Source organism: Dendropsophus ebraccatus, chromosome 10 (assembly GCF_027789765.1).
Source record: "Dendropsophus ebraccatus isolate aDenEbr1 chromosome 10, aDenEbr1.pat, whole genome shotgun sequence".
Classification (NCBI taxonomy): domain Eukaryota; kingdom Metazoa; phylum Chordata; class Amphibia; order Anura; family Hylidae; genus Dendropsophus; species Dendropsophus ebraccatus.
Genome location: NC_091463.1, coordinates 102,475,525 through 102,501,580, shown reverse-complemented (window position 1 = coordinate 102,501,580; position 26,056 = coordinate 102,475,525).

Below are 26,056 nucleotides of genomic sequence, written 5' to 3'. Positions count from 1 at the left end.
TGCATGGTGGAGTCACCTGAAGAAAGGTGGTCTGCATGGTGGAGTCACCAGAAGAAAGGTGGTCTGCATGGTGGAGTCACCAGAAGAAAGGTGGTCTGCATGGTGGAGTCACCAGAAGAAAGGTGGTCTGCATGGTGGAGTCACCTGAAGAAGCCATTACTGCGCAAATGCCACAAAGTATCTTTAATACGCCAAACAGCACAGAGACACAGGCCTCAAAACATCTGGAACAAGGTCATTCAAAGGGATGAGACCAAAATCCAACTTTTTGGCCACAACCATAAACGTTCCATGTGGAGAGGTGTCAGCAAGGTCTGTAATGGAAGGAACACCATTCCTACTGGATTGCTGATGTTTTGGGGATGTGTGAGCTACAAAGGCTCAGGGAGCTTGGTTAAAGATAAAGGAAATGCGGTGTTCCACTCGGGGTGTTACAGTTATATACTCTCTTCACAAAAATCTGTACTTTGTATTCTTACAAAGTAGTACTAAAAGTTTGCCACTACATATCACTGTATTATGTATATGTATATAGAAGCTGCACAGCTGAAGGATCGAAAAGGGGTTTTAGTTTTCTATGTGTCACCAGAATCTGTAGTCTAGAAGAAGTTCTGTTTTCTTCTTTCCTATCATCTCCCTCCTTTCTTCTCCTGTTGCACTCTTCACCCACTCACAGCGCACCTTACATGCTAGGGAGGAAGTTAGTCACAGGGGTGGTGGAGGAGGAGCATAGGTCTTTCGTTCTGGACATTGTGGAGGAAGGACACGAGCCCGATAGCTCTCCACAGTGGTCCTATCTGGGCCCTGGCCCTCTGCCAGGTGCCCGTACCCAGGTTCAGTCTTAGCTAGTACCCCGCATGGGAAGGACGCAAGACAGCACGTCTCTCGCAACTTTTTCACTAGTAACACTCCAAAGCACTATGCAGTGTTAAACTCCTCTTAAGAGAGGACTAGCCAGAGATAACCTCAACCCAGACAGTCGACAAGGAGAAGTCAGAGCAGGACAGTACCCACTACAGAGCCAAAGAGCTAGGAACTGATCCGGACAGAGCAAAGTTGCAGTAGCCTATGAACACTGTCTTACAGTGCGGGTGTCAGCAGGAAACCCTCAGCATTCCGCTCATCACCTGTGTCACCCATTAGGAAGGTTCAGCCGAGTCTAGTGGGCATAAGGTAGTGTGAAGACTGAAGTTAAAGGTCAATACACGGGTACAGGTATACACCACAGAGAGATGAATGCAGCCGGCTATCAGCCAATACTGGAGGCAAATGTGCACTCATCAGCCCGGAAGTGGCGCATGGGATGTGATTGGACGTTCCAACATGACAACAATTCAAAACACAAGGCCAAGTCGACCTGTCATTGGCTACAGCAGAACAAAGTGAAGGTTCTAGAGTGGCCATCTTAGTCTCCTGACCTCAGTATCATTGAGCCGCTCTGGGGAGATCTCAACATGCAGTTCATGCAGGACAACCCAGAAATATACAGGAACCAAGAAGAATGGGTGGCTTTACCATCTGAGAACAGCAAGAGCCTCATCCACAACTACCATGAAAGACATCAACCTATCATTGAGGGGGCAATACACGGGATTAGGGACTGGGGGATGGGAACTACTGATCGGGGTCTTTTGGATGTTATTATGATATAAAAAGACAAAACCCAGTAGTGTGACAATAAATGGCGTCACCCGACCACTATATTCTCTGAAAAAGGACAAGGAAGCAAAAATTCTGCTGGGGTATGTAAACTTTTGAGCACTAGTGTGTGTATATATATATATATATATATATATATATATATATATATATATATATATATATATATGTGTGTGTGTGTGTGTGTGCCAATGACTTACAGGTCACTATGCACATGGATATCTATGTTCTACAGACCCTGCAGCCTCCATACAGCCAAGCACCATCTGGCCCCCTGCGCTCTCATCTGCACCTCTGATAATTCATCTCTTAATGTTCCATATTTTCCTGCTATTTTTGAGGTCCCGATTAGTCGGTGACTCCCCCCCCCCCCCCATCCGTCCAGATGTCCCCGCTCCCCGTCCACCACGTTACGCTGCAGCGTTCGCTGTGATGGTTGAGTCTCGTGGCTTCTGCTTCTCTCTCTTCAGGGAGAGAACTGTTGGGTCCCCCGGTGTTCAGCATACGGGGGGCTCCGCTGGAGTGCACAACACACAGATGTTTGCTCTATTTTAATGCTCTGCTAAAGCATCAAATTAAATATTTTCCAGCAGAGATTAATAGCGCAGGAGTTGTAGACAAGGTAGAGCTCGGATACAATGAGGAGCTCGGATACAATGAGGAGCTCGGATACAATGAGGAGCTCGGATACAATGAGGCACTGACAAATCTCATCAGTGGAAGTTCTGGAGAAAAGATTCGTGTTTACAGCAGCCGACGCGTTTCAAGCTTCACTTCATCCTCTAATCCAGAAACATCTTATTAGCGCGGATTAGTCTGGAAGCGGCCGTGTCCAGGGAATATCTGATTCCTTCACCTGGGCGCCCCCTCTAATATTCATTCTGCCCCCTGTGTGTACCTGGTGGTAGGGGAGAGAGCTAACTGCAACCAATCAGATCATGTGTGGGAGGAGCAGGAGATCCAAGCAGCACAGAGTATTTCAGGAGATGCATCCAGAGTTTACAGATAGAGATTTGCTTAGAAAAATAAAGAAAGGGTCTATCAGCAGCACAGAGTATTTCAGGAGAAGAGTGTACTGATCTTGTAAAGGACATTGACCTGGTGACTAGTGTGGATATCGGTGAGGACCGGTGTGGTAAACATCCATCGTGCAGGTAGAAAAGTCTTTCATAACCTGTAGATCCCGCTTTTATATCCATAAATGTTTCTTGAAGCTGCAAAATAGATTTATACAACGTTATCAAGGAATTGTGGCTCATTGTTCCCTGCAAAGCGTTTCAGCCCTTTATTATTTCTGGGATGTGTGCAGACCGCAGCATCTCCATAGAGTTAAAGGGGCACTCCAACAAAATGTTTTTTCTTTCAAATCAACAGATTTCAGAAAGTTATATTTATTTGTAAATTACTTCTATAAAAAAAAATCTCCAGTCTTCCAGTACTTATCAGCTGCTGTATATCCTGCAGGAAGTGGTGTTTTCTCTCCAGTCTGACACAGTGCTCTCTGCTGCCACCTCTGCCATGTCAGGATCTGTCCAGAGCAGCAGAGGTTTTCTATGGGAATTTGCTGCTGCTCTGGACAGTTCCTGACATGGACAGAGGTGGCAGCAGAGAGCACTGTGTCAGACTGGAGATAATACACCACTTCCTGAAGGGCATACAGCAGCTGATAAGTACTGGAAGACTGGAGATTTTTTTCATATAAGTAAATTACAAATCTATATAACTTTCTGACACCAGTTGATTTGAAATAAAAAAAAAAATTGTTGGACAACCCCTTTAAATCTTGAGTTTTGTTTGGTCCTAGCACCCAGATCCCCTTTAATAGAAGCATCTGGTGGGTTTCTGTGACCTCTATTGATAAATATCCCCCCCTAGTGGTGGGGACAGGTAGTTGCAACTCAACATATAAAAAGAAAATAAATAAAGCTCCGACCTTCATGAAGATATATATAGAAATGATCAGGATTTTGGATCTATTCAGATTACCAACCAATGATGGATGTACTCGGAGCCGGGGAGGGCTATCTGCAGGCTGGTACGTCTGCTCATCACTGACCTACAGGATGGCGTCCTCCCTGTAACATATGGCGGAGCAGGCCTCCTTAATAGCTCCAGGCTTGTTTAAAATGACAGACTAAGTGGTGGTGCTTCTTGAGGTAGCGCCACGTCTCCGCTATATTAATAGATGGATTGTACAGACTTCAGATTGCAGCCAAGAGAACTCTTTGGTTTAAAGATTCCTAATTAAACATCATATTTTTCTCTCGGCAACATGTGGCGCGCCATCAAAGGTGGCGTATTAGTGACTCATTGCCTCGTTCTGTATATAAAGAGCTTTGCCGACTGTCTGAAAAAAAAAATTGTTTTCCATTTTGCGCCTCCATACTCACCGGGAAGTCCGGCTAATTTCTCCAGTCCGTGTTCTGGAGAGATACAAATGTTTTGTTTTTTTTCTTTCTTTTTTTTTTAATTTGTTTTACAAGGTAAAGATATGATGAAAATAAATAAGGGTAAAAACCTTTCTCTGAGCACCACAGCGTTCTGAGCGAGAAGCCGCCGCCACGGTCCGGGGATCGGGAGATGTCAGGCTCTATAGAGGAGAGATTATACTGATACATTGGGCATTCTTCTGTTTATTTCCAGACTGTTTTTTTTATTCAACATTTCAGATAAAAATATTTATTTCAAATTATCATAAATAAAAAATTTACCACGGAGTGAATGGTGGATGGGTCCGGCACAAGAGGGAGCTATCTGTCTAGTGAAAAGGAATAGATACAAGAGACAGAGCTGGGGGAGGAGGGAGGTGCTGCTGCCGTTTGTTTTTTTGCCTGCTGGGAGAGATAAAGAGGAGCGGAGGTAAAGAGACATCTGATTGGCTTACAGTCCTCTGTATATCAATATACTCTTAATAAACAGGCGGTTGTAGAAAACCACATAAAATCCATATAGAGCAAAAAAGTAGATAGAAAACACAGAGCTGGGGGAGGAGGGAGGTGCAGCTGCAGTTGTTTGCATGATGGGAGAGCGAGAGGTAAAGAGGAGCAGAAGTACAGAAACATCTGATTGGCTTACAACCCTGTGAAGACACAGAGCCGGGGGAGGAGGGAGGTGCTGCTGCAGCAGCTTGTTTCTTTGTGTGTCCATGAGGCTGCATGCTGTGAGAAGGAGGAAGAACAGATGTAAGAAGAATCCTGCGTGTAGCCGTAATGATGACCAGGATGGGTCTCCGAGAGCCCCAGATAACACTAAACAAAGGGATGAAAACATTATCATTTATAATTTGGTTGAAATACTAATTAATGGGATTTTTTAAAATTTATTTTTAATTTCTTTCCTTTTTTTTTTTTTTTTTAGTATTTAATTTATTGACTTGTGATTTCTTGAATGAAGTTGTTTCTTTCCTTAATAGTTTGGAGTCGGGGACAGATAGTCAGCAGTCAGTCAGATACCAATAGGCTCCAAATCCTCTCAAGCCGTGAAACGCATCAGTTCAATTTAAAAATCAATGGCCGTCCTGACAGCGCGCCAATGCAGTTAGCATAGAGAGAGCGATGTGCCGGGATCCAGGAGCCATGTCCAATTTCATTTTTTTATTGCCTTTAGGTGCAGGTATAGAAATTCTCCATATGGGTGAAAGGGAAAAAATCCTCGGCCTCCAAAGTAAAAATAGAAGCGCAAGACGTCACTTATATTAAGCAGCCGAGAGCCGCCACTGAACTTGTGGAGCCCGAATCTTCAAATAAGCGCTGGTTATATTACTGGCAAAAGAAAGAAGAAAAAAAAGCTAAAAAATAATAAAATGAAATCTACCAGATCTAAGAGGCGACGGGAAAATAAGCGAGATATTTTGTGTAAAGAAAAACGTTTCACTTAAAAGACCAAATCTAAAAAGTGACGGGAAATTTCCCGATTACAGATATTGCAGATATGAGTTATCTCGGCTTCAGCGAGCGGAGAACGGCCACCCCCCCGGGATCCCTCGCGGATTAGGATTTGTCTTGCTGGATTTCTTCCAATAACCGATCACACAGGCGGGAGGAGGAGATGTCCAGATACGGTGCCGGTCGCCTGGTAGATTATACAGCTATTACACACTCACTAGTCGCACATTACCCGCCATAGTCACAGGGGCCGTAATGGCTGCAAACTGGGCGACTGCTCAACAGCCAAAGAGTCCTGAGGACGGGAACCTGACGGTGACCAATCCAATCTCTCCCATCAGAGGAGACGTCCATATGGACGGCCGCTCCCAGCTCTATATATATGTGGGACTTTGCGGGATGTGTGCGGTCTGTATGGCCGGCTGCAGGGTCCCTCTGTGCCCCTCTTAGTGCCCTCCTCATCCCGGTTGCCATGGCAGCAGCCTCCTGGCATTCTCTTCTACTGAAACATTTCCCGTTTTTGATATTTTTTCTTTGATTTTTTCCGTATATTAAATTGGGTTCCTGATGTTTACTGGGGACCCCGGTTATAGTGTCAGGGGATGGGGGTCTATGCATAGGATGTTTTACAGGCGGCTAGCACACATGGGGTCCTCCTGTTGTACAACAGGATTTTTTCTATCTTTCCCCTATTTCCTCTTAAAGGGGTTGTTCACCAAAAAAAAAAAAAAAAAAAAGTTTTTTCAAATTAACTGGTGCCAGAGAGTTGTAATTTACTTCTGTTAAAAAGTCACCAATTTTCTAGTACTTACCAGCTGCTGTATGTCCTGCAGGAAGTGGTGTATTCTCTCCAGTCTGACACAGTGCTCACTGCTGCCACCTCTGTCCATGTCAGGAACTGTCGAGAGCAGCAGCAAATCCCCATAGAAAACCTCTCCTGCTCTGGACAGTACCTGACATGGACAGAGGTGGCAGCAGAGAGCGCTGTGTCAGACTGGAGAGAATACACCACTGCAGGACATCCAGCAGCTGATAAGTACTGGAAGACTGGAGATTTTTAAACCAGAAGTAAATTACAAATCTCTGCCACCAGTTGGTGAACATCCCCTTTAACATTGGGCTTAAAGGGGTTCGCCAAGATTGAAGGTTATCCCCACCTCCACCTTGCGGACCTGTTTGGATGATAAGGTATTAGAACAATGTGATACGAATGTAACCTGATCGCCTTTATATAATATTACATGTTTATAAGTAGATACAATGTATTGTGTCTTCTGCTCCGGATTTGTGCTGGGTCTTTGCATTTATTCTTATACACAGGATATAGTGTCGCTCCCAGTGGTGTAGCGCTGTACAGAGCCCGATCGCTGCTTTATCTATATCCACAGATCCCACAAGTGACAATATATCAGATCAGCCCGACCAGTGGGAACATTTAGGATTTGATGGATATGTAACATTTTCCATAGAACTTTCTATAGTTAATAGATGCAGGTACTGGGGGGGGGGTGTATGTGTCATAGAGGGAGGTCTCCACCCTGGGACTGCAATACTCTGCAGGCCTTTCCCATCCGCATACTTGTATATACAGCTCATATACCGTAGATTGCAGAATCGCACACAGGATTGGCCATTAGAGGGCGCTATGAGTATATATATCCTGTGACCCGGCTGCTGGGAGTCATCCCGAGACCTTTGCATCATTCACAGAAAGATAAACTTCTTAGCTTTGTGATTTCTTAGAATAATCCTTGTAGATGAATGGCAGCTGGAGACACGGAACACAAGGAGCACAAGCCTCAGGTTACAGGGATCCTCCAGGCCGGGGACGCTGTATTGTGTATAATAGGAAGCTCTGCCATAGGAAAGTAACAACCGGGAGATATACAAGGAAAATAACAACCGGCATATATACAAGGAAAGTAACAACCGGCATATATACAAGGAAAGTAACAACCGGGAGATATATAAGGAAAATAACATCCGGGAGATATATACAAGGAAAGTAACAACCGACATATATACAAGGAAAATAACAACCGACATATATACAAGGAAAATAACATCCGGGAGATATATACAAGGAAAGTAACAACCGACATATATACAAGGAAAGTAACAACCAGGATATATACAAGGAAAATAACATCCGGGAGATATATACCAGGAAAGTAACAACCGACATATATACAAGGAAAGTAACAACCGGAAGATATACAAGGAAAATAACAACTAACATATATGCAAGGAAAGTAACAACTGACATATATACAAGGAAAGTAACAACCAACATATATACAAGGAAAGTAACAACCAGCATATATACAAGGAAAGTAACAACCGACATATATACAAGGAAAGTAACAACCGACATATATACAAGGAAAGTAACAACCGACATATATACAAGTAAAGTAACAACCAACATATATACAAGGAAAATAACAACCGGCATATATACAAGGAAAGTAACAACTAACATATATACAAGGAAAGTAACAACCAACATATATACAAGGAAAATAACAACCAACATATATACAAGGAAAGTAACAACTGACATATATACAAGGAAAGTAACAACCGACATATATACAAGGAAAGTAACAACCGACATATATACAAGGAAAGTAACAACCGACATATATACCAGGAAAGTAACAACCGACATATATACAAGGAAAGTAACAACCGACATATATACAAGGAAAATAACAACCGGCATATATCCCTTAGGGGACACAGCCAGTTTTCATTTTTGCGTTTTCGTTTTTCCCTCCTCGTGTATATAAGGCCATAGCGCCTGCATTTTTCCACCTAGAGACCCAAATGAGCCCTTATTTTTTGCGCAACTAATTGTACTTTGCTATGGCAGATGTAATTTTTGCCTAAAATGTGCCGGGAAACCAGAAAAAAATTCAAAGTGTGGTGAAATTGAAAAAAAAAACGCATTTCTTTTATTTGGGGGAAATGTGTTTTTACGCCATTCACCCTGGGGTAAAACTGACTTGTTATGCATGTTCCTCAAGTTGTTACGATTAAAACGATATGTAACATGTATAACTTATATTGTATCTGATGGCCTGTAAAAAATTCAAACCGTTGTTAACAAATATACGTCACTTAAAATGGCTCCATTCCCAGGCTTATAGCGCTTTTATCCTTTGGTCTATGGGTCTGTGTGAGGTGTCATTTTTTGCGCCATGATGTGATCTTTCTATCGGTACCTTGATTGCGCATATATGACTTTTTGATCGCTTTTTATTACAATTATTCTGGATTTGATGCGACAGAAATTGCGCAATTTTGCACTTTGGGATTTTTTTGCGCTGACGCCGTTTACCGTGTGAGATCAGGAATGTGATTAATTAATAGTTTGGGCGATTACGTACGCGGCGATAGCAAACATGTTTGTTTATTAATTAATTAATTTATTTTTATTTATAAAATGGGGAAAGGGGGGTGATTCAGACTTTTATTAGGGGAGGGGGTTTTGTGTTATTAAAAATACATTTTTCTTTTACTTTACACATATACTAGAAGCCCCCCTGGGGGACTTCTAGTATATGCACTCTGATCTCTCATAGAGATCCATGCAGTATAGTTATACTGCATGAATCCATGAGATCGGTGTTCTATTACTTTTGGCTGCTGCAGCCAAAAGCAATAGAATGCCGAGCCGGGATCAGCGCCATTACGGAGCAGACCCCGGCCCGGGATGGATGCACGGATCGCCCCCCCCGCAATCGCGCCGCAGGGGGGCGATCCCCCCACTAGACCACCAGGTATGGAGATTAGCAAGTATTTAGAAGCAGCTGTCAACTTTGACAGCTGCTTCAAAGTACTTAATTAGCGGGCACGGCGATCGGACCATGCCCGCTAATAGCCGCGAGCCCGGGCTACTCGCGGCACCCGGGATCGCGGCAGTTCAGAGGGTGGTCGCCGCGCGACCCCCCTCTGAACTCCCATAGCGGCACGAGGACGTTCAATAACGTCCTGGTGTAGCTATGGGATATACAAGGAAAGTAACAACCGACATATATACCAGGAAAGTAACAACCAGGAGATATACAAGGAAAATAACATCCGGGAGATATATACAAGGAAAGTAACAACCGACATATATACAAGGAAAGTAACAACCGACATATATACAAGGAAAGTAACAACCGGCATATATACAAGGAAAGTAACAACCGACATGTATACCAGGAAAGTAACAACCGACATGTATACAAGGAAAGTAACAACCGGAAGATATACAAGGAAAATAACAACTAACATATATGCAAGGAAAGTAACAACTGACATATATACAAGGAAAGTAACAACCAACATGTATACAAGGAAAGTAACAACCAGCATATATACAAGGAAAGTAACAACCGACATATATACAAGGAAAGTAACAGCCAACATATATACAAGGAAAGTAACAACCGGCATATATACAAGGAAAGTAACAACCAGGAGATATACAAGGAAAGTAACAACCAACATATATACAAGGAAAGTAACAACTAACATATATACAAGGAAAGTAACAACTAACATATATACAAGGAAAGTAACAACCAGGAGATATACATGGAAAGTAACAACTAACATATATACAAGGAAAGTAACAACTAACATATATACAAGGAAAGTAACAACCAGGAGATATACAAGGAAAATAACATCCGGGAGATATATACAAGGAAAGTAACAACCGACATATATACAAGGAAAGTAACAACCGACATATATACAAGGAAAGTAACAACCGGCATATATACAAGGAAAGTAACAACCGACATGTATACCAGGAAAGTAACAACCGACATGTATACAAGGAAAGTAACAACCGGAAGATATACAAGGAAAATAACAACTAACATATATGCAAGGAAAGTAACAACTGACATATATACAAGGAAAGTAACAACCAACATGTATACAAGGAAAGTAACAACCAGCATATATACAAGGAAAGTAACAACCGACATATATACAAGGAAAGTAACAACCAACATATATACAAGGAAAGTAACAGCCAACATATATACAAGGAAAGTAACAACCGGCATATATACAAGGAAAGTAACAACCAGGAGATATACAAGGAAAGTAACAACCAACATATATACAAGGAAAGTAACAACTAACATATATACAAGGAAAGTAACAACTAACATATATACAAGGAAAGTAACAACCAGGAGATATACATGGAAAGTAACAACTAACATATATACAAGGAAAGTAACAACTAACATATATACAAGGAAAGTAACAACCAGGAGATATACAAGGAAAATAACATCCGGGAGATATATACAAGGAAAGTAACAACCGACATATATACAAGGAAAGTAACAACCGACATATATACAAGGAAAGTAACAACTAACATATATACATGGAAAGTAACAACCAACATATATACATGGAAAGTAACAACTAACATATATACCAGGAAAGTAACAACTAACATATATACAAGGAAAGTAACAACCGACATATATACAAGGAAAGTAACAACCGGCATATATACAAGGAAAATAACAACTAACATATATACAAGGAAAGTAACAACTAACATATATACAAGGAAAGTAACTACCAACATATATACCAGGAAAGTAACAACCAACATATATACAAGGAAAGTAACAACTAACATATATACAAGGAAAGTAACAACCAGGAGATATACATGGAAAGTAACAACTAACATATATACAAGGAAAGTAACAACTAACATATATACAAGGAAAATAACAACTAACATATATACAAGGAAAGTAACAACTAACATATATACAAGGAAAATAACAACTAACATATATACAAGGAAAGTAACAACCGACATGTATACAAGGAAAGTAACAACCAACATGTATACAAGGAAAGTAACAACCGGCATATATACATGGAAAGTAACAACTAACATATATACAAGGAAATAACAATCAGCATATATACATGGAAAGTAACAACCAGGAGATATACAAGGAAAGTAACAACCAACATGTATACAAGGAAAGTAACTACCGGCAAATATACAAGGAAAGTAACAACCGGCATATATACAGTGGTGCCTTGGATTACGAGTATAATTCGTTCCGGGACTGTGCTTGTTATCCAAATCTACTCTTAAACCAAAGCAAATTTTCCCATAAGGAATCATAAAAATGCAGACAATTGGTTCCGCACCCCAAAAATAATTATTTATTATTCTGAATAACATGTAAAACTGATAAAACAAACATTCAGAAGCAGCAGAATCTGTGATATTATAAGTTACTGTACAGTAATAGAGAGGATGGGAAACACACAAGGGCGGACAGAGACTGCAGGGAGCAGGAAGGAATGAGCAGGGCAGATGTGGGCACATACATGCAGCGCTCTCTGTCCGGGGAGAGAGGGGTTACAGCTATGGAGAGATTACCCCCACAGTCCTGTCCCCTGATGTGAGCCCCAGCCTGAGGTGGATCTGCTATGATTTGGAAGGTGAGGGAGACTTCCTGGGTCAGAGTACAGGGCTGTAGACCCCGCTATGCAGACCATGCCCCTCCCCCACTTGCGCTCCCACCCAGTACAGGAAGCTCTTCAACCAAAGCAATGCTCTTAAACCAAGTTACAATTTTGAAAAACTGAGCTCTTAAACCAAAACACTCTTAAACCAAGTTACTCTTAAACCAAGGTACCACTGTACAAGGAAAGTACCAACCGGCATATACACAAGGAAAGTTTCAAGGAACATTCGCTGACAACAGAGGTTGTAAAAATTTGGAAGAATTTAAAGGGACCCCCTTCAATCTGACCCCACCCTTCCCCCCCCCCAAACCACTTGTACCTTCGGATAGCTGCTTTTAATCCATGATCTGTCCTGGGGTCCGTTTGGCAGGTGAAGCAGTTATTGTCATAAAAACAACTTTTAAACTGGCAGCCCCGTGCTCTACGGGAGTGGCCTAGATTGTGTATGCATTAGGCTGGCACACCCTCTCTGTCCCTTCTCCCCACCCTCCTCATCATTAGGAATGCTCCAGGCAGATTGTCTCCTATTCCCCACCTGTGTCAGCCCGGCACATGGGCTGGATCGTTAAGACACCTGTGTAATGTTCAGCATGGAGAAAATGTTCCAGTGGCATTCCTAATGATGAAGAGGGTGGTGGGGAGGGACAGAGGGGGGGTGCAAAAATAGGGCACAGATATTCTAAGCCACAGCCATAGGGCACGGGGCTGTAAGTTTAAAAGTTGTTTTTAGAACAATAACTGCATCACCTGCCGAACGGACCCCAGGACAGATCTTGGATTAAAAGCAGCTATCCGAAGGTACAAGTGGTTTGGGGGGGTCAGATTGTGGGTACAGAGTCGCTTTAAGGACAGAATATTAGAATTTTACAGAGCTGTTCTGATGCTTTATATCCATAGGTACAATGTATACAAGCTATGGGACCTATATAAGATATTGCTTAATCTGTAACGTGACCCCATCTTCCCGTGCTGCTCCCCACTAATATTTCCTTCATTGTTCCCCTTTAAATCAGGTCCAATAATAACAATAATCCAGAATAAACCTTTATTGTGTCTCCAAAAACTGTGCAGCCGACTCCGGGGAAGTGTCAGGCAGCGAATGATTGATAATGACTTGTAAAAAACAATATTAGAATAGAATGCGGCGGCGGCGGCGCTATTGACTGGGAACAGAGTGTTCTTCCTCCACGGCCGCGCTCATTTGGTATTTACTGTCACATTCTTCCAGATGGGTGAGCAGGAGCCGGAGTGACACCCCCAGCCTTGTGGAACAGCGGAGCGCAGGGGCCGCCGGGCCGACGCACACACCGCCACTCACACACTCACAGAAGAGGAATCTGAGGAGTGACGGCCACTTAGAGATTAGTCACAGCTCGGATGTGTATTTATCCATGACGGATATATAACCGAGACCACTCCGAGCACCCCGCACATCAGTGTATATAGCCGCAGAAATTTTTGTGTCTGGACATTGGTGTGAATTGTGGCCCCTCCCATTTAAAGGGGTACTCCGGCAAAAGTCTTTTTCTTTTAAAGCAACTGGTGTCAGGAAGTGCCAGAGATTTATAATTTACTTTTATTAAAAATTCCAGTCTTTCAGTACTTATCAGCTGCAGGAAGTAGTGTATTCTCTCCAATCTCCCAGTACTTATCAGCTGCTGTATGTCCTGCAGGAAGTGGTGTATTCTCTCCAATCTTACAGTACTTATTAGCTTCTGTATGTGCTGCAGGAAGTGGTGTATTATCTCCAGTGTGACACAGTGTTCTCTGCTGCCACCTCTGTCCATGTCCAGAGCAGCAGCAAATCCGCATAGAAAACCTCTCCTGCTCTGGACAGTTCCTGACATGGACAGAGGTGGCAGCAGAGAACACTGTGTCAGACTGGAGAGAATACACCAATTCCTGCAGGACATACAGCAACTGATAAGTACTGAAAGACTGGAGATTTTTAAATAGAAGTAAATTACAAATCTATATAACTTTCTGAAACTAGTTGATTTGAAAGAAAAATATTTTCGCCGGAGTACCCCTCTAAGGAAGCATTCATGTCTGGATACAGAGGTCAGATGGATAGAAATCTCTACGGAGAAACATGGCCGGTCAGATGGATCCAGATCTCTGTGGGGAAATATGGCTGGTCAGATGGATGGAAATCTCTACGGAGAAACATGGCCGTCAGATGGATCCAGACCTCTGTGGGGAAATATGGCTGGTCAGATGGATGGAAATCTCTACGGAGAAACATGGCCGGTCAGATGGATCCAGATCTCTGTGGAGGAGCCTGGCCGTCAGATGGATGCAGTTGTTAATGCTAGGGACATCTCTGTTGTGAAGTAGTATGGTCTCTACAGAGCATGTGCCAGGAGAACTCCAGGAAGAGATCCTGACCACATGTGATATTCCTGCAGAATCATTTCATTACCTATTGTAATCCGCCACTATGAGATCAGCTCCCCCTAGTGGCAGCCACAGGTGGTGAGAATATAATCAATAAAGTATGGGTCATGGGGGATCGGAAGCTTCACATGAAGGCAGAGATTCAGCTGCTATAAAACCTCTGTGACCCGGCTACAAGTGTTCTGGAACAATCCTGGGATCACACAGCACCCACCGGATCAAAGACAACCCCTTTACACAATGTCCCCTGAACGATGTCTTCATTTTTATCCAAAAGCTACAAGGTTTGTTCTGATAACTTGGTGTACAGTGTTTATTCTCACAACACGGATCAGACGCGCCAGATGTTCCCTTCAAGAGAAAACTAAAATATTTACACGCATTTTATGGGTCCTTGATGTCAGTACAAAAGATAAGCTGGTAAACACCTGAGAACGACGGAACATGTTCACCGCAGATCCAGCCCCGAGATCAAACAGGTCTGAGCCTTCATACACCTAATCCTAATTGATTCAAGGAAGTGTCAAGTGTCTACAAGATCTGATATGGTTGTCAAAGCCGGAGACAGAACATAAAGCTGTGATAAATATTTCATAGACAGTTCTATCCTTACTTCCCTCCTATTGTCCTTTCTCTCTCCAGTCTTCCCTTTCTCTCTCCTTCTACTCCTTCCTTCTCTTCCCCCTCTCTCTCTTTCTCCTTCCTTTAGTCTCCCCCTTCATCTTTCCTTCTGTCTTCTCTCCTTTCTTTACTTCTTCCCCATCATCCTTCCTTCTCTTCTTCCCCATCATCCTTCTCTTCTCCCCCATCATCCTTCCTCCTCTTCCCCAATCCTTGCTTCTCTTCTCCCCCATCATTTTTCCTTCTCTTCTCCCCATCATCTTTCCTTCTCTTCTCCCCTCCATCATCCTTTATTCTCTTCCTATCCATCATCCTTTCTTCTCTTTCCCCCATCAGCCTTCCTTTTCCCCCATCATCCTTCCTTCTCTCCTCCTTCCATCATCCTTTTCTTCTCCCCATCATCCTTCCCTTTCCCCCAATCCTTCCTTCTCTCCTCCCCATCATCCTTCCTTCTCTTCTCCCCTCCATCATCCTTCCTCCTCCCCCAATCCTTCCTTCCCTTCTCCCCATCATCCTTCCTTCCCTTCTCCCCCATCATCCTTTCTTCCCTTCTCCCCCATCATCCTTCCTTCCTTCCCTTCTCCCCATCATCCTTCCTTCCCTTCTCCCCATCATCCTTCCTTCCCTTTTCCCCATCATCCTTCCTTCCCTTCTCCCCATCATCCTTCCCTTCTCCCTATCATCCTTCCCTTCTCCCTTTCATCCTTCCCTTCTCTTCCCCTCCATCATCCTTCCTTCTCTTCCCCTCCATCATCCCTTCTTCTCTCCTCCCCCATCATCCTTCCTTCTCCCTATCATCCTTCCCTTCTCCCCCATCACCCTTCCTTCTCTTCCCCTCCATCATCCTTCCTTCTCTTCTCCCCATCATCCTTCCTTCTCTTCCCCTCCATCATCCTTCCTTCCCTCCTCCCCCATCATCCTTCCTTCTCCCCATCACCCTTCCTTCTCTCCTCCCCCATCATCCTTCCTTCTCCCCATCATCCTTCCTTCTCCCCTCCCCCATCATCCTTCCTTCTCCCCATCATCCTTCCTTCTCCCTCATCATCCTTCCTTCTCCCCATCATCCTTCCTTCTCCCCATCACCCTTCCTTCTCCCCATCATCCTTCCTTCTCCCCATCATCCTTCCTTCTCCCCCATCATCCTTCCTTCTCCCCATCATCCTTCCTTCTCCCCATCATCCTTCTCTCTCCAGTCTTCCCTTTCTCTCTCCTTCTACTCCTTCCTTCTCTTCCCCCTCTCTCTCTTTCTCCTTCCTTTAGTCTCCCCCTTCATCTTTCCTTCTGTCTTCTCTCCTTTCTTTACTTCTTCCCCATCATCCTTCCTTCTCTTCTTCCCCATCATCCTTCTCTTCTCCCCCATCATCCTTCCTCCTCTTCCCCAATCCTTGCTTCTCTTCTCCCCCATCATTTTTCCTTCTCTTCTCCCCATCATCTTTCCTTCTCTTCTCCCCTCCATCATCCTTTATTCTCTTCCTATCCATCATCCTTTCTTCTCTTTCCCCCATCAGCCTTCCTTTTCCCCCATCATCCTTCCTTCTCTCCTCCTTCCATCATCCTTTTCTTCTCCCCATCATCCTTCCCTTTCCCCCAATCCTTCCTTCTCTCCTCCCCATCATCCTTCCTTCTCTTCTCCCCTCCATCATCCTTCCTCCTCCCCCAATCCTTCCTTCCCTTCTCCCCATCATCCTTCCTTCCCTTCTCCCCCATCATCCTTTCTTCCCTTCTCCCCCATCATCCTTCCTTCCTTCCCTTCTCCCCATCATCCTTCCTTCCCTTCTCCCCATCATCCTTCCTTCCCTTTTCCCCATCATCCTTCCTTCCCTTCTCCCCATCATCCTTCCCTTCTCCCTATCATCCTTCCCTTCTCCCTTTCATCCTTCCCTTCTCTTCCCCTCCATCATCCTTCCTTCTCTTCCCCTCCATCATCCTTCCTTCTCTCCTCCCCATCATCCCTTCTTCTCTCCTCCCCCATCATCCTTCCTTCTCCCTATCATCCTTCCCTTCTCCCCCATCACCCTTCCTTCTCTTCCCCTCCATCATCCTTCCTTCTCTTCTCCCCATCATCCTTCCTTCTCTTCCCCTCCATCATCCTTCCTTCCCTCCTCCCCCATCATCCTTCCTTCTCCCCATCACCCTTCCTTCTCTCCTCCCCCATCATCCTTCCTTCTCCCCATCATCCTTCCTTCTCCCCTCCCCCATCATCCTTCCTTCTCCCCATCATCCTTCCTTCTCCCTCATCATCCTTCCTTCTCCCCATCATCCTTCCTTCTCCCCATCACCCTTCCTTCTCCCCATCATCCTTCCTTCTCCCCATCATCCTTCCTTCTCCCCCATCATCCTTCCTTCTCCCCATCATCCTTCCTTCTCCCCATCATCCTTCCTTCTCCCCCATCATCCTTCCTTCTCCCCCATCATCCTTCCTTTTCTCCTCCCTATCATCCTTCTCTCCTCCCCCATCATCCTTCCTTCTCTTCCCCCCCACTATGATCCTTCTTTCTCCCCATCATCCTTCCCCCCCCAATCCTTCTTTCTCTCCTCCCTATCATCCTTCCTTCTCCCCCATCATCCTTCCTTCTCCCCATCATCCTTCCTTCTCCCCCATCATCCTTCCTTCTCCCCATCATCCTTCCTTCTCCCCATCATCCTTCCTTCTCCCCATCATCCTTCCTTCTCCCCCATCATCCTTCCTTCTCCCCCATCATCCTTCCTTTTCTCCTCCATCATCCTTCCTTCTCTTCCCCCCCACCATGATCCTTCTTTCTCCCCATCATCCTTCCCCCCCAATCCTTCTTTCTCTCCTCCCTATCATCCTTCCTTCTCCCCCATCACCCTTCCTTCACTTCTCCCCATGATCCTTTCTTCTCTCCTCCCCAATCCTTCCTTCCCTTCTCCCCATCATCCTTCCTTCTATTCTCCCCCCAGTTTTCCTATCCTCCCATCTTCTACCCCGTCCTTTATTCTTACCTTCCCTCTTTTCCTGCCTCCCATCCTTCTATCCTCCCCTCTTACTTTCCTTCCCACTCTCCATTTTTCTCTCTTATTAAATAAAACCAAACCCCACTTCCTCTTGTTCTTATAATTGTTTCTTCTTCCTTCCTCTATTCCCTTCTCCTCCTATTTTCTCTTCCTCTCTCCAACCTTTTACTCATCCTTCTATCCTCCCTTTCTATCTTCCCATCCCTTTATCCGCTGCATCCTTCCATTGCTTAGTTCTGCTTTTTTTCCCAACATTAGTAGAAAGAACCAGAACTTACTCCAGATTCTTACTCCTGATCTTGTGATTATTGTTCTTTTTCTCCTTATCCCACCATTCTTCTCTTCTTCCTCTATTCCTCCTTACTTCCCTTTTACCTTCTCTTCCTTCCCTCTATCTTTCTTCCTACTTACCTCGTCTCTACCTCTTTCCTTTGCTCTTTGTTCCTCTCCTTCTCCTTCCATCCCTCTATTCATCCTACCTTCCTTTTATTTCCTATCTTGCTATTATTGCTTCCTTCTTTCCTCACAATCCATAGAGTTGAGCAGAGCTCCATAAGGTGCCGTACATCCTCTTAATCGTTAATATTTGTCTTTCTTCCTCCTTTCATTCCTCTCTCTTCCTCTCTCTCCCTCTCTCTCTTCCTTCCCATTCCTTCTTCAATTCTCTTTTCCATTTTCATTTCTCCAATCCTTCATTCATTTCTCCCATGCATCCTCTCCTTTCTTCCCTTCTTCCATCACTCTTCTATCTTTATTCCATTCATCCTTTCTTTCTTCTTGTCTCCCACCAATCCACTTATTCCTTCTCTTCTTCAATCCATCCCTCCTTCTCCCATCCTTACTGTCCCATCACCCAACCATTATCTCTTCCCTTCTTCCAGTCTTCTTTCTTTCCTTCTCCTATCTATCTATCTATCTATCCTCTCTAACCTTCTTTCATCCATCCTTTCTTACCTTCTCCCATCCATCCATCCATCCTCTCTTCCCTTCTTCTATCTATCCTTTCTATCTTCCCTCCTTCTGTTCATCTATCCTCTCTTCCCTTCTTCTATTCATCCATCCTCTTCCATTCTCCCATCCATCCATCCATCCATCCATCCATCTATCCACTCTTCCCTTCTCCCATCCATCTATCCACTCTTCCCTTCTCCCATCCATCCATCCATCCATCCATCTATCCACTCTTCCCTTCTCCCGTCCATCCATCCTCTCTTCCCTTCTCCCATCCATCCATCTATCCACTCTTCCCTTCTCCCATCCATCTATCCACTCTTCCCTTCTCCCATCCATCCATCTATCCACTCTTCCCTTCTCCCGTCCATCCATCCTCTCTTCCCTTCTCCCGTCAATCCATCCTCTCTTCCCTTCTCCCGTCCATCCATCCTCTCTTCCCTTCTCCCATCCATCCTCTTCCTTTCTTTTGTTCATCCATCCTCTCTTCCCTTCTTCTATCTATCCTTACTTTCTTCATCCTGTACTTTCTACCTTCTCTCATCCATCCTCTATTCCTTTCTCCCATCTAGCCTTTTCTTCAATCATTCCCTTCTCCCATCCATCCTGTCTATCACCCATCCTTCCTTCAGTCCCTTATTCCATCCATCCTTCCCTTTTCCTATCTTCCTTTCTTCTCTTCCTCCTCAAGTTCCTCTTTCCTCCCTCTAAGAATCGTCTTAATAGCTCCATTAACTACTCAATATTGATCCGGTTGTTCTCCACTCCTCCTCCGCTCTTTTTCCTTTCTTCCTTTCCTTCTCACAGCTAGGAGATCCTGATATTGTGATCAGAACCTGGGATGTGAGAAATCACTGATCAGATGATGCAGATCCTCTAGATCAGCCCCTCCCCCATCTGTGGCTCTCAGGCTGTCAGGTTATGATGGGAGTTGTAGTTAAGGGGCGTTGCTGTAGATGATCAGACTTGAGTGGTAGCTCAGACTTCAGGGGGGCCCCTCTAATATCAGCACTCCCCCTCTAATATCAGTGCCCCCCCTCTAATAAAAGCAGCCCTTCTAATATCAGCGACCCCTTTTAATATCAGCGTGCCTCTCTTATAACAGTGGCCCCCTCTAATATAAGCAGCCCCCCTCTAATATCAGCGTCCCTACTCTTAATATCAACAGCCCCCCTCTAATATAAGCACCCCCTCTAATATTAGTGGCCCCCCTAATATCAGCACCCCCCCTCTAATATCAGCACCTCCCTCTAATATCAGCAGCCCCCCTCTAATATCAGCAGCCCCCCTCTAATATCAGCAGCCCCCCTCTAATATCAGCGCCCCCCCCTCTAATATCAGCAGCCCCCCTCTAATATCAGCACCCCCCCTCTAATATCAGCAGCCCCCCTCTAATATCAGCACCCCCCTCTAATATCAGCGCCCCCCTTTAATATCAGCGCCCCCCTCTAATATCAGCAGCCCCCCCTCTAATATCAGCACCCCCCCTCTAATATCAGCACCCCCCTCTAATATCAGCAGCCCCCTGTAGTATCAGCACCTCCCTCTAATATCAGCGGCCCCCTGTAGTATCAGAACACCCCTCTAATATCAGCGGCCCCCTGTAGTATCAGAACCCCCCTCTAATATCAGTGGCCCCCTGTAGTATCAGCGCCCCCCTCTAATATCAGCGGCCCCCTGTAGTATCAGAACCCCCCTCTAATATCAGTGGCCCCCTGTAGTATCAGCGCCCCCCTCTAATATCAGCGGCCCCCTGTAGTATCAGAACACCCCTCTAATATCAGTGGCCCCCTGTAGTATCAGCGCCTCCCTCTAATATCAGTGGCCCCCCTCTAGTATCAGCGCCCCACTCTAATATCAGCGGCCCCCTGTAGTATCAGAACACCCCTCTAATATCAGTGGCCCCCTGTAGTATCAGCGCCTCCCTCTAATATCAGTGGCCCCCTGTAGTATCAGCGCCTCCCTCTAATATCAGTGGCCCCCTCTAGTATCAGCGCCCCACTCTAATATCAGCAGCCCCCTGTAGTATCAGCGCCCCACTCTAATATCAGCAGCCCCCTGTAGTATCAGCGCCTCCCTCTAATATCAGCGGCCCCCTGTAGTATCAGAACACCCCTCTAATATCAGTGGCCCCCTGTAGTATCAGCGCCCCACTCTAATATCAGCAGCCCCCTGTAGTATCAGCGCCCCACTCTAATATCAGCAGCCCCCTGTAGTATCAGCGCCTCCCTCTAATATCAGCGGCCCCCTGTAGTATCAGCGCCTCCCTCTAATATCAGCGGCCCCCTGTAGTATCAGCGCCTCCCTCTAATATCAGCGGCTCCCTGTAGTATCAGAAGACCCCTCTAATATCAGCGGCCCCCTGTAGTATCAGCGCCTCCCTCTAATATCAGCGGCTCCCGGTAGTATCAGAAGACCCCTCTAATATCAGTGGCCCCCTGTAGTATCAGCGCCCCCCTCTAATATCAGTGGCCCCCTGTAGTATCAGCGCCCCCCTCTAATATCAGCGGCCCCCTGTAGTATCAGCGCCTCCCTCTAATATCAGCGGCCCCCTGTAGTATCAGCGCCTCCCTCTAATATCAGCGGCCCCCTGTAGTATCAGAACACCCCTCTAATATCAGCGGCCCCCTGTAGTATCAGAACACCCCTCTAATATCAGTGGCCCCCTGTAGTATCAGAACCCCCCTCTAATATCAGCAGCCCCCTGTAGTATCAGCGCCTCCCTCTAATATCAGCAGCCCCCTGTAGTATCAGCGCCTCCCTCTAATATCAGTGGCCCCCTGTAGTATCAGCGCCCCCCTCTAATATCAGCGGCCCCCTGCAGGCCTGTAGAGTTCATGCTGCCCTAGGCACTTTGCATGCTGAGGCGCCCCCCCCCCCCCCCCCCTTCCCCTCGGCACTGACAGGTTACCTGCATGGTGTATACCCTGACACAGCTGGCAGGCGGCACTCCAGCACCCAGTACTACTGAGCGCCCCCCCCCCCCCCCCGGCTGGCAGTAGTACTAGGTACTGGGGTGCCGCTTTGCTTGATGCCCGCTCTTCTCATCAAACAGACGTGATGGAGGAAGGAAGGAGGCCAGGGACTTAATTTGGGGACCGGTTCTGTCCAGTGTCGGACTGGGGCACCTGGGGCTCACCAGTATAGAACCAGTGAAATGTGACATGCTGACCCGCTCCTTTCCTGGATTCATCTGTATCTGTGACAAATCCCTTGTAAATAAAATTTTCAGTCGAACTAAAACTCAGGGTATGCTGGGAGTTGTAGTCTCTGAATAAATCACTGTGTGCAGAGTGTCCTGGTGGCTGCAGTCTGTGGGTGACTACTATCAGCCCTGAAGGTCCAGCAATACATCTGTCTACAGTTATGAGAGGATTGTACTGCTGTACTACAACTCCCAGCATATCCTAAGGGCTGCAGACTGTCAGTACATGCTGGGAGTTGTAGTGCCTGCAGCTGTTGTAGTTGGGTCCTGGGTGCATTATACACTGGATGCTTTGTGGGAGATCAGAATACATAGATCTGTGGGGGATCAGTGCAGGGAAGTGACCCCAGAACATCACTAATAGGGGATAAAACAACAACATCTCCCCCTATCCCCTATTAGTGATGTTCTGGGATCACTTCCCTGCACTGAGCCCCCACAGATCTCTGTATTCTGATCTCCCACAAAGCATCCAGTGTATAATGCACCCAGGACCCAACTACAACAGCTGCAGGCACTACAACTCCCAGCATATCCTGAGGGCTGCAGACTGTCAGTACATGCTGGGAGTTGTAGTGCATGCAGCTGTTGTAGTTGGGTCCTGGAGGCGTTGTGGGAGATCAGAATACAGAGATCTGTGGGGGCTCAGTGCAGGGAAGTGACCCCAGAACAACACTAATAGGGGATAGGGGGAGATGTTTTTGTTCTATCCCCTATTAGTGCTGTTCTGGGGTCACTTCCCTACACCGAGCCCCCACAGATCTCTGTATTCTGATCTCCCACAACGCCTCCAGGACCCAACTACAACAGCTGCAGGCACTACAACTCCCAGCATGTACTGACAGTCTGCAGCCCTCAGGATATGTTGGGAGTTGTAGTGCCTGCAGCTCTTGTAGTTGGGTCCTAGTTTAAAAATTTGTGCTAGTGTACTGAAGTGACCCCAGGGCTGTGTCAGTACACTACCGCAAACGATACACTGACCCATTAAGACCCCAATGGTACACAGGCTCTGCACACTATAGAAGTGATTACAGTGCAGTTACTAATGACTCACAGGGGATGTCTTCTCTGATTGCAGTCGCTCACACTTCGCTTTCTTCTGGAGCAGCCATCATGAAGACTTCTCCGACCACAACTCATCTGCAGGCGGGCAGCTGGGGGTGACTGGGGAAGGGAAGCAGCTGGGGGTGACAGGGGAAGGGGGGTGACTGGGGAAGGGAGGCAGCTGGGGGTGACTGGGGAAGGGAAGCAGCTGGGGGTGACAGGGGAAGGGGGGTGACTGGGGAAGGGAGGCAGCTGGGGGTGACTGGGGAAGGGAAGCAGCTGGGGGTGACAGGGGAAGGGAGGCAGCTGGGGGGTGACAGGGGAAGGGGGGTGACTGGGGAAGGGAGGCAGCTGGGGGTGACTGGGGAAGGGAGGCAGCTGGGGGTGACTGGGGAAGGGAGGCAGGGATAGCAGCTGGGGCAACAGGGGGAGGGGAAGAAGCTGGGGGGCAGGGAGAGCAGGTGGGGCGACCGGGGGAGGGGGAGAACCTGGGGAACAGGGGGAGCAGCTGGGGCGACCGGGGTAGCGGGAGAACCTGGGGAACAGGGGGAGTAGCAGGGGCGGGAGGGGGAGAAGATGGGAGGGCGGCTGGGGTGGCAGGGGGAGGGGGAGAAGCTGTAGTGACAGGGGGAGAAGCTGGGGGGCAGGGGGAGCAGCTGGGGCGACCGGGGGAGGGGGAGAACCTGGGGAACAGGGGGAGCAGCTGGGGCAACAGGGGGAGAAGATGGGAGGGCAGCTGGGGTGGCAGGGGGAGAAGATGGGAGGGCAGCTGGGGTTGCAGGGGGAGAAGATGGGTGGCGGCTGGGGTTGCAGGGGGAGAAGATGGGAGGGCGGCTGGGGTTGCAGGGGGAGAAGATGGAGGGCGGCTGGGGTTGCAGGGGGAGAAGATGGAGGGCGGCTGGGGTTGCAGGGGGAGATGATGGGGGGCAGCTGGGGTTGCAGGGGGAGAAGATGGGAGGGCGGCTGGGGTTGCAGGGGGAGAAGATGGGAGGGCAGCTGGGGTTGCAGGGGGAGAAGATGGGGGGCGGCTGGGGTTGCAGGGGGAGAAGATGGGGGGCAGCTGGGGTTGCAGGGGGAGAAGATGGAGGGCGGCTGGGGTTGCAGGGGGAGAAGATGGGAGGGCAGCTGGGGTTGCAGGGGCAGAAGATCGGGGGGCTGGAGGAGAAGATTGGGGTAAGCTGGGGTGGCAGGGGGAGAGGATGGGTGGGGGCAGCTGAGGTGACAGGCAGAGAGGGAAGAGGGAGCGGTCGGGGGGCTGAGGGATCAGCTGGGTGGCAGGGGGACCAGCCGGGGGTCCGGGGGATCAGCCGGGGGTCCGGGGGATTAGCCGGCTGGCAGGGGGACCAGCCGGGGGATCAGCAGGGCGGGGCGATACAGGCTGGAAAGGTCTCCCCCATGCAGGGCCGGCGTGAGCTTCCAGTACAGACAGGCCGGAAGCTCACAGTGCAGCCCCGCGATGCCCGAACTTCTTCCCTGCTCAGCAGCGTGCGTGTGACGTCATCACGCCGCTGCCAAACAGGAGAGAGGTTGCGGGGCTGCACTGTGAGCTTCCGGCCTGTCTGTACTGGAAGCTCACGCCGCCCTGCATGGGGGAGACCTTTCCAGCCTGCCTCTGTACCTGCCTGATCCCCCGACCGACCCATCACTCCCCTGTGCCCCCCCCCTCCCCAAACCGCCCGGGCGCGGACGTGAACGCCGGGGCGGCGGAGGGGTTTAACAAAAAAAAATAAATAATGAAATTTTAAAAAAAAAGTGTCCTGCGGTTGCCACCCCACGCAGGGCGCTGCCCTAGGCACCAGACCACGGGTGCCTAGTGGCAAATACGGCCATGGCCCCCTGTAGTATCAGTGCCCCACTCTAATATCAGCAGCCCCCTGTAGTATCAGCGCCCCCCTCTAATATCAGCGGCCCCCTGTAGTATCAGCGCCTCCCTCTAATATCAGCGGCCCCCTGTAGTATCAGCGCCTCCCTCTAATATCAGCGGCCCCCTGTAGTATCAGCGCCCCACTCTAATATCAGCAGCCCCCTGTAGTATCAGCGCCCCCCTCTAATATCAGCGGCCCCCTGTAGTATCAGCGCCTCCCTCTAATATCAGTAGCCCCCTGTAGTATCAGCGCCCCCCTCTAATATCAGCGGCCCCCTGTAGTATCAGCTCCTCACTCTAATATCAGCGGCCCCCTATAGTATCAGCGCCCCCCTCTAATATCAGCGCCCCCCTGTAGTATCAGCGCCCCCCTGTAGTATCAGCGGCCCCCCTCTAATATCAGCGCCCCCCCTGTAGTATCAGCGGCCCCCTCTAATATCAGCGCCCCCCTGTAGTATCAGCGCCCCCCTCTAATATCAGCGCCCCCCTGTAGTATCAGCGGCCCCTCTCTAATATCAGCGGCCCCCTATAGTATCAGCGCACCCCTCTAATATCAGCGGCCCCCTGTAGTATCAGCACCCCCCTCTAATATCAGCGGCCCCCTGTAGTATCAGCGCCCCCCTCTACTATCAGATTCTTGCTCTGACCTGTAAGCCTCTCATATATCCAGATGTTGTACATTACAAGATACCTGAAAAATATCTCCGTCTTCCTACAAATCTCCAGAAAAGCTTCAGACTGTGATGTCTGGAATTGATATTAGGGAATGAGCCGAGCGGTCCCCCAGGTTCACAAGACACCGAGGCTGCAGGATTTATGGAGATTACAGATGACTGAGGTGTTTATAGGGGCCGGGCAGGACCCCGCACAGTGACCCACCGCCTCACTACACAAGGGGATGGGGGGGGGGACAGGCGGTCCAAAGTTTCTAAT